At 40.0% G+C, this 14,324-nt stretch overlaps 1 protein-coding gene across 2 annotated transcripts in view; it reads right to left on the bottom strand.

Moving 5' to 3' along the window:
- Window positions 1-9,021, bottom strand: part of RNF2 (ring finger protein 2) — a 56,286-nt gene extending 47,265 nt beyond the window's left edge. Inside the window, exon 1 of one of the 2 annotated variants that reach the window (XM_007451138.1) lies at window positions 8,790-9,021. The gene's annotated coding sequence lies outside the window, so the exon portion shown is untranslated. The remainder of the gene's footprint in view (window positions 1-8,789) is intronic. The other variant, XM_007451139.1, reaches the window with a different exon arrangement.
- Between the last annotated feature and the right edge of the window lie 5,303 nt (window positions 9,022-14,324).

The raw sequence follows: 14,324 nt of genomic DNA, 5'->3' as shown, positions 1-14,324 counted from the left end.
CCTATCAAATTACCAATGGCATTTTTTATGGAACTAGAACAAAAAAATCTTAAAATTTGTACGGAGACACAAAGGACCCCGAATAGTCAAAGCAGTCTTGAGAGAAAAAACGGAGCTGGAGGAATCAGACTCCCTGACTTCAGACTATACTACAAAGCTACAGTAATCAAGACAGTATGGTACTGGCACAAAAACAGAAATAATGATCAATGGAACAGGATAGAAAGCCCAGAGATAAACCCACGCACCTATGGTCAACTAATCTATGACAAACGAGGCAAGGATATACAATGGAGAAAAGATAGCCTCTTCAATAAGTGGTGCTGGGAAAACTGGACAGCTACCTGTAAAAGAATCAAATCAGAACACTCCCTAACACCATACACACAAAAAAACCCTCAAAATGGATTAGAGACCTAAATGTAAGACTGGACACTACAAAACTCTTAGAGGAAAACATAGGAAGAACACTCTTTGACATAAATCACAGCAAGATCTTTTTTGATCCACCTCCTAGAGTAATGCAATTAAAAACAAAAATAAACAAATGGGACCTAATGAAACTTAAAAGCTTTTGCAAAGCAAAGGAAACTACAAACAAGATGAAAAGACAACCCTCAAAATGGGAGAAAATATTCATAAACCAATCAACGGACAAAGGATTAATCTCCAAAATATATAAACAGCTCATGCAGCTCAATATTAAAAAACAAACATCCCGATCAAAAAATGAGCAGAAGACCTAAGTAGACATTTCTTCAAAGAAGACATACAGATGGCCAAGAAGCACATGGAAAGCTGCTCAACATCACTAATTATTAGAGAAATGCAAATCAAAACTACAATGAAGTATCACCTCACAGCAGTTAGAATGGGCATCACCAGAAAATCTACAAACAACAAATGCTGAAGAGGGTGTGGAGAAGAGGGAACCCTCTTGCATTGTTGGTGCGAATGTAAATTGGTACAGCCACTATGGAGAACAGTATGGCCCTTCCTTAAAAAACTAAAAATAAAATTACCATAGGACCCAGCAATCCCACTATTGGGCAAATACCCAGAGAAAACGATAATTCAAAAAGACACATGCACCCCAATGTTCACTGCAGCACTATTTACTATAGCCAGGTCATGGAAGCAACCTAAATGTCCGTCGACAGACGAACAGATAAAGAAGATGTGGTACATATATACAATGGAATATTAGTCAGCCATAAAAAGGAATGAAATTGGGTCATTTGTGGAGACGTGGATGGATCTAGAGACTGTCATACAGAGTGAAGTCAGAAAGAGAAAATCAAATATTGTATATTAACGCATATATGTGGAACCTAGAAAAATGGTACAGATGAACCTGTTTGCAGGGCAGAAATGGAGACACAGATGTAGAGAACAAATGTATGGATACCAAGTGGGGAAAGTGGTGGGGTGTGATAGTGGTGGTGGTGGTGTGATGAACTGGGAGATTGGGATTGACATATATACACTAATATCTATAAAATGGATAACTAATAAGAATCTGCTATATAAAAAAATAAAATAAAATTCAAAAAAAATTGTTCATATTTACCCACAAAGAAAAGAAACTTTTAAGATCAAGGATAAGAAATTAAATTCATTAGAACTAAACAACATAAAAAGAAACTAAATTGAGTTATTTGCAATGAGGTGGATGGGCCTAGAGACTGTCGTACAGAGTGAGGTCAGAAAACGAAAAACAAATGCCATATGCTAACACATATATATGGAATCTGAAAAAAAAAAAAGGGTCTGAAGAACGTAGGGGCAAGACAGCAATAAAGATGCAGACCTAGAGAATGGACTTGAGGACATGGGGAGGGGAAGAGTAAGCTGGGACGAAGTGAGAGAGTGGCATGGACATATATACACTACCAAACGTAAAATAGATAGCTAGTGGGGCGCAGCTGCACAGCACAGGGAGATCAGCTCCATGTTCTGTGTCCACCTGGCGGCACCTAGAGGGGGGGGACAGGGAAGGTGGGAGGGAAATGCAAGAGGGAGGAAATGTGAGGATATAAGTGTATGTATAGCTGATTCACTTTGTTATACAGCAGAAACTAACACACCATTGTAAAACAGTTATACTCCAATAAAGGTGTTAATAAAAAAAACTAAACAACAGGTATAATTTCTAATCTTGCTAAGTGTCTTTTTAAAAGCGCAGAGAGGGACTTCCCTGGTGGTGCAGTGGTTAAGACTCCAAGCTCCCAATGCAGGGGGCCCAGGTTTGATCCCTGTTCAGAGAACTAGATCCCACATGCAAGCAGCAACTAAGGGTTCACATGCCACAACTAAAGCGCCCGCGTGCCGCAACTAAGACCTGACGTAACCAAAAAAATAAATAAAAGCACAGAGATTTTCTGTAATTGTTATTATAAAACAACATAAATAAAACAAAACCAAAATAGGTAATTTCCAGTCAAAATAGTAACAGCATCTATTTCTTCTACTCCCTTAGGCCCTTTTCATTTAAACAATCTGCAAAGTGGTAGTTCTGTGCCTAAGTGTATAAATTTGGGGTATTGCTCATGACATACGATATTTAGCCCTGGTGGAAGGAAATTAATGAAGCACATCAACCTTAACAGACAATTATTTAAGGAGATTGGGAATACTACACTATTGACCAGACTTAGGAAAAGTAGGGTTATAGGACATCCACAACTCCTCCCACACTCCATTTCACCCTAAAAATCTTCTTTTAAATATGGAGACTCAAAAACTTGAAAGTAGACACACAACCATGCCACAGATCAATCTCTGTCTTTCTCTCTCTCAAGATCCATGCCACAGATCAATCTGTCCCTCTCTCTTTCTTCAAATACACCCTCTTACATTTACAACGCTCTTTACATTACCTCTTAAACCTTTACAAATAACATGGAAGGTCAATGGGAGTGCTATTTTTTTATTATTATTTTTATAGAAAAGAAAACAGAAAGGCCAAGAATCTTGCTAGTAGTGGAACCAGACCTAGAAACCAAGTCTCCTGCCTTCAATTCTGAAGCTCCTTCTACTATACACAACACTACCCCTTCTGTAATACAGGAAAGCCTACAAAACATTTGGCTGGATTCCAAGACAGCCATCCCAGACTGAATTAGACTCTATACAGACAGCTGTCCCAGACTGAATTAGACTCTATACAGACAGCCGTCCCAGACTGAATTAGACTCTATACAGTAAATAGTGTAAATAGTGAGGATTTAATGCAATTACTGGCATGGAGGCATACATCTTTTTATAAGTGAAAAATCAGTTGGTTTTAAGTTAAATCAACATAGTCTGTGTATGGTGGGGGAAACACGCAGAACACTCTTCTAAAAAAGAAGTCGAAATGAAGTATGCAGATTTGCACATTTTACAATAGCTAATAGAGGTAGTGTAATCAACACAGTGAGTAGAAAAAAGAAAACAGTAGACAACGAAAAAGAACAATGTAAATAGAAACTGCATGATGTTTTTATTTTTAAGAAATAAAATGAGGGGCTTCTTTTCTTCCTCCCCCCACCCCCAAATAATTTGAGATTTTGGAACATTAAGCTCTAAAATGAGAAGTAGAAGAGGATTTTATTTAGCCATCAAACAAAATCCCTGCCAAAACTGCTGGATCTGGAATACAACACATCAGAAATCCAAAGTCCTATCTGTAGATCAGTTACTTGTACTATATAGTTTATATGAACCAATTATTTAAATCTTTCAATTCTCATATCTATAAAACCATAACACTCTAGCCAAACTATTTTCTAGTGACCTTGGAAGGAGGAAACAATATCTACAAAGGTAATGAGCAATACTTTAATTCCCATTATCCACTGCAAAAATAAATATTCCTCAAACATCTTCTATGGGTGAAATACTAGGCTAGGCTATAAGTACAGAGAAAATGATGATCTTTATAATCTAGAAAAATAAAGCAGAGAAATGCTTAACTAATGACAATAACTACATGATAAATCTGAGGCATCTCAGAGAAACAGCTTTCATAGGACAGCAGTCAAACAGAATGAAATTGGATTTGATCAAGATACCAAATAAAAACAGTAGTCATTAGGTTTAGCTGGGAAGAGAAGAGGCAAGTAGGTTGCTATGTCCTTTGGGTTCCCAAAGCATATCACTTATCTGTTACTGCATTTAACACACTGTATGGTAGTTTGTCATCTCTGCTTATTCAATTGAATAAGAGACCCTATTCGCTTCATTTTTCTATCCCTAATCCCTAGCAGAAGGTCTGGCACACAGAAGATAATCAATATATGTTTTCTGAACAGGCAAGGTAAGGACAGGATTCCCTATTTAAATTATTTGAATCTATACTACTTGTGCAGGTAATTTACTCCCTGTCCCTCAACTCCAAAACCACCACTCTAGACTGCTCTGTGGTGCTTAGGCTGAGACTGTGCAACTGTATTTCACCAACTCTTCTGCCAGGGGGCTCCCTGTTAGGCTTTGCCAGTGGAGGTAATGAATGGAGATGGGAAAGCAGGAAGATGGGTGAGGGGACTTCCTTCCAGTTACTGGCAGCAGCAATCGGTTCCAGCCTCCAGCTTCTTTCAGTATCCCCCAGAACTAATCAGCAGCTCAACAAGGCTGACCTCAAAAGTTCAGAACCAGGCCAGTAGAACACCTTCTCTGAGCTCTTTAACTGATTACTAAAACGTTCTCTTTTTGCTCTTAACACTCATCTAACCATCTCCCTATATTAAATCCCCTCTGTTCAAATTCCTATTGAAGTTTGTTTTCTCTGTTGGACACTAATACATTGTTAATCACAGTGATTCTAGCTGCTCTCCTCTGATACCTTGCTTCTTTACTGAAGGGAAAAGCAAAGGAACATTGGAGTTATAGGTAAAATATATTTTAGAAAAAAAAAACACCAAACCCTTTAAATTAGTGTCTATTAAATTGCAACAAAAAAATCATTTAACTTTTGTGATTTAAACTATCCAGCTTGCAAAGGAAAAAAAAGGAAACAAGAAACATTTAAACAGTTCAGGCTATTCCAAGCACAACCCCCACCCCCCGCACGTCCTCTCACTAGAGCACATGTATCCTAGAGAAAATGTGAGATTCCTCAGTGGTCTCAGTTCCCACAAGCCTCTCCTGGTATGAGCATGATGCCACGCTGAATGTGATTCTTATATTTAAAGACTTTTTTTCTTTTTGCTGTGTTCAACACAGCTCATACTGCAGGCTGACTACTTCATCTAGTGTTCAACAAAAGAAACAACAATCTATTCCAACACTAAAGCTGAAATGAACTTATTGGTATGTTTTCCTATCCTAAGGGATTTTCAAGCATAACTTCTTACCACATGTGTTTTTCATTTTACACTGACATTAGAATCTAACTTCTTCATAAACTACAACTACACGCTACAGCATAGGAACAAAAAGAAATCCCTCTTGCAGGAGAGCCCCAAATCAATACAACTGTTGAAAACAAATGACCAAAATGCTTTGTTCAAATGTTATGGTTTGTTACTTCATTTAATAAAATGCCCTCATTAGACAATTTAATCTGAGTTTAATTTCAAAAATAATTTTTCGGGCTTCCCTGGTGGTGCAGTGGTTGGGAGTCTGCCTGCCGATGCAGGGGACACGGGTTCGTGCCCCGGTCCGGGAAGATCCCACTTGCCGTGGAGCGGCTGGGCCCATGAGCCGTGGCCGCTGAGCCTGCACGTCCGGAGCCTGTGCTCCGCAACGGGAGAGGCCACAACAGTGAGAGGCCCGCGTACCGCAAAAAAAATAATAATAATAATTTTTCATTATTGTACTTAATACATTGATTTTTTAAAATTATGACAAAATGGCAGATACGTAGAGAGAAGGAAAATTCAAGCAATGAGAATCTTTCTCAGAATTCTTAGTAACGTATGTATATAGTTCCTGAGCATCCAAGAAAAGGTATCACTAGCCCGAGACCTATTAGTCCACTTCGGCTGCCTAACACCCATAAGACAAAAGAGAATTGAAAAAAATTTTAAAGTTGAAAGTCCATGCCAGTTCCACTGGGGTTCCTCCACAAAGCATAAAAGTGGAGAGGGGGCCACCTACTCCCTTAGCATAATTCGGGGACTCATCACCTAGCTCCTGCCCATGGACATACTAACACCAGTTGCTACTTAACTGCCAAAAGTCCCATTACCACTGTCAGTATATCCATGTAAAATCAACCAAGCTATACACCTTACAAGAGACACCAGAGGACCCGTCTGACACATTAGGTAGACAAAGTGAAAGTCTGGGGGGTGGGGGGGTGGGGGGAATAGACAGGATATCTGGATCTACAGAGAATGGACAGGGTAAATTTTACTGTACCTTTGTACCCAAATTATATGGGGATCTACTCACTTAAATGCAAATGAACATTCAATAAGTTACTATAATAACTTATTGATATCTTCAAAGATTCCAAAGAAATGAAAAACATCAGGAAATTAAATAACTAATGTCTGACGACAATGTCTGTCTTCCACACCATGTGTAACAAACATTAATTAAAAATCAAGTGTAGATCTGTACGCCATCAGACTGTACATAATCTCACAGTATTTTTCCCTTTTTAAAAACTGCAAACTGTGATACACTGTCTAGTTTCCCCAAACTTAACAAATGAGTCGATACAAAGGTGTGAGGTGCTTTAAGTCACACCAGAAATGCTGCCGTAATTTTAATAAAGTGCATTTTAATGTTAACTCACTTTTCTTGCTAGAAGGAATTATGCTTCTGTGCTAATGTATAGAAATGAAACTGTCACTGAAACATCTGGTTATATGTTATTCATTAGACATATATCACCTTTACTCCAAAGACTGCATAATATAAACACAAATCACGAATAAATCAAATTAAAGAGACAGACCTGACACCACATGCTGCAGGTCAGTAATAGACAAATGAAATTCCAAAGATGTTTGCTGACCTGCTCCATATTTCTATCCACAAAAACCTGGGAGCTAGCAGTCTGAGTGTTCCACACAGGCAGAGGAAAAAACTCAAAATTTGCAGTCTGTTGAATGTCTGCATTGTCTACAGTATATTAATGGTTCTAATTTAAAATCTTTCTATGCAGCACATTTGAGGACCATCAGCATATTTTTCTAATACTCAAGCGGACTAGCCTACTCAGGCAGTTTTCCTTCATAAATTCTCCATTTCACTCTCACAACTACTATAATTTACCTCAAATGTGTATTCCACAACGGTACCTGAAGGAAATTATCTCCAATCCTTAGAAAAAGTAAGGGGCCATATTTGCTGTGTTAGCCTTGGAAAATGGAGTCTTATATAACTACCCATTATTTTACTAAAAATCACATTAAATGTACAAACAAGATTTTAAAAGATACCTGTTGATTGTGACAAGTAGAAATTTTAGGGGGAAAAAAGTAATAACCAAGAGTCATATTGCTGCCATTTAAATGCTTTATAAGTCAAAGGATGAAACACTCACTTTAAAACCAAGCTCTAACACCAATCTAAGTTATTAAAATACTCAACAACTACACTCTAATGCAAGTGAGGAAAGTAGATTATCTGCCAATTACACTAAGTATTCCAGCTGACCATCTTGGAACTACCAAAAGTAGACTGTGTGATGCAAATCACACATACATTAGTTTTAAACATAATTCTCAGTCTAAAACAATGAAAACATGTCTCAATTATTTTACTTTTTAAAAGAAGTAAACCATATTACTACAATGCCGAATGCAAAGCGACCCTTTTCACAGCAAACAAGTATCTTTACACACCTTCGAGAAACCTGACATTTTCAAACCATTTTACCACGTAAAGGTACACATTCTCTAAAACTTCTGACAGCCAGGCAATAGATACCCCAAAAAGATTCAAGGAGATAAGCCTATAATTGGTCTTAGGGGCCAAATAATCGGAATGAACCTCAAAGTTTTAGAGACCAATTTTTACTAACAGTATCTCTAGGAGCAGGGAGGCAACGTCTGTAGGAGGGAAATGATCCTGACAACCAGGACGAGGGCTCCCCGGCGACACTCGGTACCAAAGACCTCAGCGTACACGACTGGGTTCAAAACGCGAAGCTTCCATCAGAAACAAACCAAGACACCCCCTCCCCCCACGACTCCTCTGGGGCAACCTCGAGGTTTTAGAAAGCAGCAACAGATACTCCCGAGCAAGCAAGTGGCAGTCCAGGAATGTTTTAACCAGGAGGGGTCTCCCCGCAGCCTACAGAGAACCCCGACGCCGAGGAGCGCCTCTACGCTCGAACCCTGACTCCAGCACCCCGGGGGGAAGCGGGCTATTTGCACAAAGCGCCCCTACCTCACCCACCACAGTGCGGACACACACACCCGGCTGCGAGGGGGAAGCCCGGGGAGGAAAACCCTGCATTCCACGCGGTTCGCCCCCGGAGAGCGGACGTGGAGAGGCTGGGGCTCCCGCCCCGGGAGGCGAGGGGGCCGCACCGCAGCCCCGGCCTCCGCGCAGAGGAGCGAGCGGTTCGCACGAAGGAAGGAATCCCCGAGATTCGCCCACGGGGTCCTCCCCAAGTCGGACTCCCCACCCCCGCCAAGACCCTCAAAGAAACGGGAACAATGAGAAGCCGCCTCCCCCGCCCCGAGAGCTGCCGGGGGTGGCGGCGCCATCTCCCCTCACACCCCCGCGAACACACACCCCCCCCCACGGCCCCGGGGCGGCCGTCAGCCTCCCGCAGCCACGCCGAGCTAACGCGCGGCCGAGCCCGCCGCTTCCGCGCCCCTCGCCTACCCGCCCGCCCCGCTCACCGGCTCCTGCTCCAGTCCGGGGCTCCGCTAGCCGCGGCCGGAGCGAAACTCAGGTACAAGGAGCCGCGGCTGCCGGCGCCGCCGCACAATATGGCGAGCCTCGGCTTCCGCAATGGAGCTCGGGAAATACAACAGGGGCCGCTCAATATTCATGAGAGACCGAGGGGAAGCCGGCTCGGCCGGCGCAACGGAGAGGGCGGGAAGGAGCGAGTGGGCGAGGGGGCGGAGGCGCGGGACTGGGACGTGCACTGCGCCAGGAGGCCCGTGGCGCAAGGGGAGGGGGCGCCGCCGCGTGCTGCCAGGAGGGCCCGAGCCACCGCCCCGCCCCGGCCCGTCCGGCCCCGCCCCCCGGCGCCCTCCGCTGGGCGACTGAGCCCCCGGCCAATGCCCGGATGACGGCTGCGCCACTTCGTTCTCGGCGTTCTCTCTCCTTGAGGTCTCCTGACCCTACCTGTGACCCCCATTAAGCCTCCCTGACGGGCTGCTGGGGATCGGGTTCGGACTCCTGCTCTCGCCTGTGACTCCCTAAAACACAACCAGTTAGTCTACCAAAGAGTATATAAAATGTGTATAAATTAAGATACAAACTGAAGTAACAAAGTGAAAGAGTTCCCTGAAGTCAAGATATACTACTGGTGAGATGATCTGTTCTCTGGAAAAGGTAACCAACGCTACCAGATAGTTAATGTGAAGGCCCTTGTGGCACGAAGGAATGGACTGCACTGGGAATTGGGCGAACTGGGTTTATAGCTTCCAATGTGTCTCTTAACTATGTGACTTAACTAAATTATATAATTGCTCTGGACTTTACTTTCCTCATTTGCAAAATGAGAGGATTGTGTTGAATGATTCTTAGGTCATTTCCAGCTTTTGAATTCTGTAAAACTCTCTACAAGCAATGCCAAATAAATGGTATGAATTTACATAAGATTTTGGAAAAGCAAAGGAACCGTTCCAGCTGGTGTATTCAGGGGAGATTTCCTGAGGAGCTCGGAGTCGAGTAGGACTGTGAGTGTTAGCTTTGGATAGGTAGAAAGAAAGAAGACAGGCATTAAAATATTAAACACAACACACTGTGTGCCCTACCTAACAATCCATTAAGGTAAACAAGAGCAAAGACAGTGACTTCAAAACTGTCACTAACTATCTAAAGCTTTAAATAAGAAATGACAATTCTCAGATTTTACCAGCCCTTCAAGGTTAAGGTCTTTTTCCAATGTGGAAAACAAAAAAATCAAAATAATTAGGAATGCTTCTGCTTCTACAAGGTCCACTTTCTAGAGACAGGGAAGTTGCAGAAGCATCTCCCTTCTTTGTTCACAACTACACATGTCGTTCAATTAATGCTGCTCATAATTCAGAACGTTTTGCTCTAGTCAAAATGCTTATGAAAATGTGTGGTCAGTTTAAGAAATTCAATTGATGTTGAGGAAAGTGATCATCTGTAAAAAGCATAGGAACTTTATGGATAAAAGTTAAATATGGTACTTTGAAAAAATTCACAGGACAATTGATGGAAAACTTATGGGATATCTGGATTAAATGTGAATAAAAAGCTAGACCTCAGGCTAGCATCCTTAGTAGGAAAGACACTACTGACAAATTAATGGAACTCATATTATCTGTTTTATCTCTTACTCAGAATCTTGGACTGAGAGTATTATGGGCCTTCCCTGACTACCTTAATCAGGAAAGGCTGTGTTATGGTATAGTAACAAATCTCCATGCCTTAACACAACAGAAGTTTATTGCTTGCTCATGCTTCATGTGAATCAGACTCATTCTATTTCAGTCACTCCAGGACTGACAGAGGGCTCCAGATTGACAGAGGGCTCACCATCTTGTAGCTGTATCACCCAGAACACAGCAACTGAGTCTCTGTGGCAGAGGAAGAAAGTGAGTAAAGAATCCCTTTGAACTTTTCACAGCCTTAGCTTGGGAAGGAAACAGATGGCTGATCACATGTCATTGGCCAAAACTAGTTACATAGCCTCCTCCATCTGCAAGGGGACTGAGTCCTTGAGCTGAGGCTGAACCGAGTTCAGAAGAAGTGGTGATATTGGTGGCCAATACTGACGTCAATCACCCTGACCCCACCAGTCAGCTTCTAGATATTATGAAAAAACTCTAAGAAGTTTTATTTCATAACACTAGCTCTTTTGAGTGGCTTCAAGAAAGGTATGCTTTCAAAACATAAACTCTCTGTACTTGTTAAGAGTTGATTATCATATAAGTAGAATGGTCTTTCCATTTTTCTTCCCCTTTGTTTTTAATTGTGTATTAAATCAATGTCAAATCCATAGTCAGCCTGTCAATAGTGATTTGACATATCCAGGCTATATTCTTTTTGCTAATTTTTCGACCTGACATGAGGGATACCACCCTGAAAAACATTTTCTACTAACACCCTGCTCCTTTGTTAAATGTACTAATTGGAAGTGATAACTATATTTTAAGCAGGAAGACATTACATTAATACTGTATAATACTAGATGAACTCTAGTTAGAAAGTTTCTTTTCCCTCAAAACTTCAGAAGTAGTACCCTGTTAATCACATGGTGAATTGGGTAGACATCTCTGATCACAAAAATCATCTCTTTACTGGCTTTCTGCTATGGTAATGCTGCAAAATTAGATTAGTTCAGCTCAGTCGACTTTTATTGAGCATCTACTATGTGCTAACACTTTGCCAAGTGCTTGGAATAAAGATATTAATGTAACTAGGACACAAGTTCCTTGAGAGCAGAAATCTTGTTCACCAGCGTGTACCTAGCACAATGCTTGGCATGTAATAGATGCTCCTTAAATAGGCATTAAGAGAATGAAAGACTGGGAATCTTTGATCCCAGTGTGTATATGAAATAGAATAGTTCATATGAGCTTCGTTTGCCTCACTTTACCACTTTAAAGCAGACATTCCTATCAAGATTGCATTTAGTCCCCGAGAGGCTTTCTCTGTTTAGGCAGTGTGTCTCAAATGGAAATTCACGCCTGCCTATTCTATATCCACTCCATGGATTTCTTTTCAGCTGTGCTCCAAATATCTAATTGTTATCTGCTTATCTGAGATGAAAATTGCAGGCCACCAATAGTTTGTTAATAACAAGCTATGTATATACCACAGTTTACAGAACACTTTTATATCCATTATTTCACTGACTCTTCAGAACAGTTCTCCAAGGTATTATTCCTACTTCACAGAGGAGGGAAATGTGATTTCTGTGGTTAAGTAACTCTCCCAAACATTGAGTTCATAAGTGGCAGAGCTGAGGCTCAAACCTAGGTAATCTGACTCCAAGTTCAGGATACATTCCATTATGCCACATGTGCCTTCCTACTCTGTGCTGCATACACAACTCCAGCATTTTTCTTCTTTCTAATGGGTAAGCAGTCTGAGGCAAACATCTCCAGAGCTTCCTCTCAACACTAGTATTTATTCCAGTCCTCAATGTGGTCTATTTTCAAGAAGCTAGAGATAATGCTAAATATAATAGTATATGAACCTGATCTGTTGACAAAAAAAATCAGGTTTTGTTTTTGTTGTCTTAGAAAAGTTACTTTAAGGAAACAAAACAAAATGAAAACTAAAAGGTAGGTTAAAAGACTGGAATATCTTGGGATTTAATCACTATATATATGTATATATAAATATATATATATATATATGTATGTGTGTATATATACATATATATATAAACTGTCAAAATATATCTTCTACCAGAATCTTTATTTGCCATCTTTTAGATGTGTTGTGCTTTCTTTGAAAGGGTCAAATTAAGTAGAAACATTGTAGAAAGGCCTAAAGAGACCTATAATTCAAGGTGGCTTCAGGAAGCAGGCAGCTCAAGATTTACTACCTCTTCAGCTGAAAAAATATAGCTCTAGCCACAAGCTTTAGTGAAGTTTTTTTTATTTGTATTTCAACATAGTGCATTTCTTTTTGTGACACTTCCCTTTTGGTGTTTTAGTTCATTGTTCCTTTTTATATTCCTAGGACAACCAAAATAATTGGTGCTACTCTTAACTGTTCAGCTTAAACAGATTAAAAGAGATGGGCTGGTAGAGCTTTTGGGGAGAACTAAACAATATTGCTGTTTCCCTTCTATGGAGACTTGGAATGGTATTTTATATGTCCCAGATGTGGCCACATTCTTCCTAACATCTGTTAGTGCCTTTTAGTAAAATAATGAACTAGCATGTGTTTGAAAAAAGGCAAAAGAATAAAAGTTTTCATTCTGATGCAGCACAAATAGCCAACTGTTTCTTTGTAGTTAATAATGGAGGATATAATTGTGATATCCAACTTGATATATAAAATAAAGTATGATTTAATAATTAACTGGCTTTAGTTTTCTAATGTGAAGTAAGTTTATTCTATTCAGACAAACTTTACAGGTTTTTTCCTTTTAAAATGTTTACTGCAAGAGATGAGAACTGTGCCTTGGCATTGATCTAGGAACACCAAGAATAATCCTGGAAACTAGCAAGGAATAGATAATTAAGATCAAAACTTAGAACTAAAATGGAAATTTCTCTGGAAAAGAAGGCTGGAAGATCCTAGGGGAAAGTACAGATGAAGAGTGCGAAATATTTAAATCAAATTACAGCTTGCTCAAACTGCCCTTGTGGACAATTTAATTTTTCCCACTTAAAACAAGCATGGAAGAATAGTTTTTGTGGGTGAGAGAGTGGAGGGTAAAGACATCTCTTATCTAACACATTTCTTGGAAATGTTTTTCAGTAAAGAATTTAAAAGAACTGCCAGATCCCAACCATACAAAGAAAATTTTGTTTTAGACTACATCAAGATGTAGAAAACCCTGCAGTATCCATTAGCCTTTAATACTCCACAAAAGTAAACCACTGAAATATACATTGAATAACATACTGAAGTAGGTTACAATTCAGGTAAATCTGAAAACCATTCTGGTCAACCTAGAATACCAAGGTTTTATGTGTTACATCCAGGAAGAGATTTTTTTCCTAAGGATTTTAGTCTGTAGAAAATTTTTTGTTTTATATTTTTTTAAAAATTTATTGAAGTATAGTTGACTTACAATAGTATATTATTTTCAGGTGTACAACATGGTATTTCAATATTTTTATAGACTACACACCACAAATATTATACAGTATTATAAAGTATTGGCTATCTTCCCTGTACTGTACATTACATCTCTGTGTCGTACTTATTTTATAACTGCTAGTTTGTACCACTTAAGCCTTTCACCTGTTTTGCCCCTCCCCCGCCCCCTCCCCTCTGGAAACCACTAGTTTGTTCTGTGAGTCTGTTTCTGTTTTGTTATATTTGTTCGTTTGTTTCATTTTTTAGATTCCATGAAAAGGAAAACGTACAGTATTTGTCTTTCTCTGTCTGAGTTATTTCACTAAGCATAACACCTTCCAGGTCCATCCATGTTGTCCCAAATGGCAAGATTTCATTCTTTTTTATGGCTAATATTCCATTGTATATATTGTTTCATCATTTTTAAATAAACACATTTCATAAGTCACGCTTATAAGATCAGAATTGAC

Source organism: Lipotes vexillifer, unplaced genomic scaffold (assembly GCF_000442215.2).
Source record: "Lipotes vexillifer unplaced genomic scaffold, Lipotes_vexillifer_v1.1 scaffold343, whole genome shotgun sequence".
NCBI lineage: Eukaryota > Metazoa > Chordata > Mammalia > Artiodactyla > Lipotidae > Lipotes > Lipotes vexillifer.
Note: the sequence above shows the minus strand (reverse complement) of the source record. Positions and strands in the feature narration are given on the sequence as shown.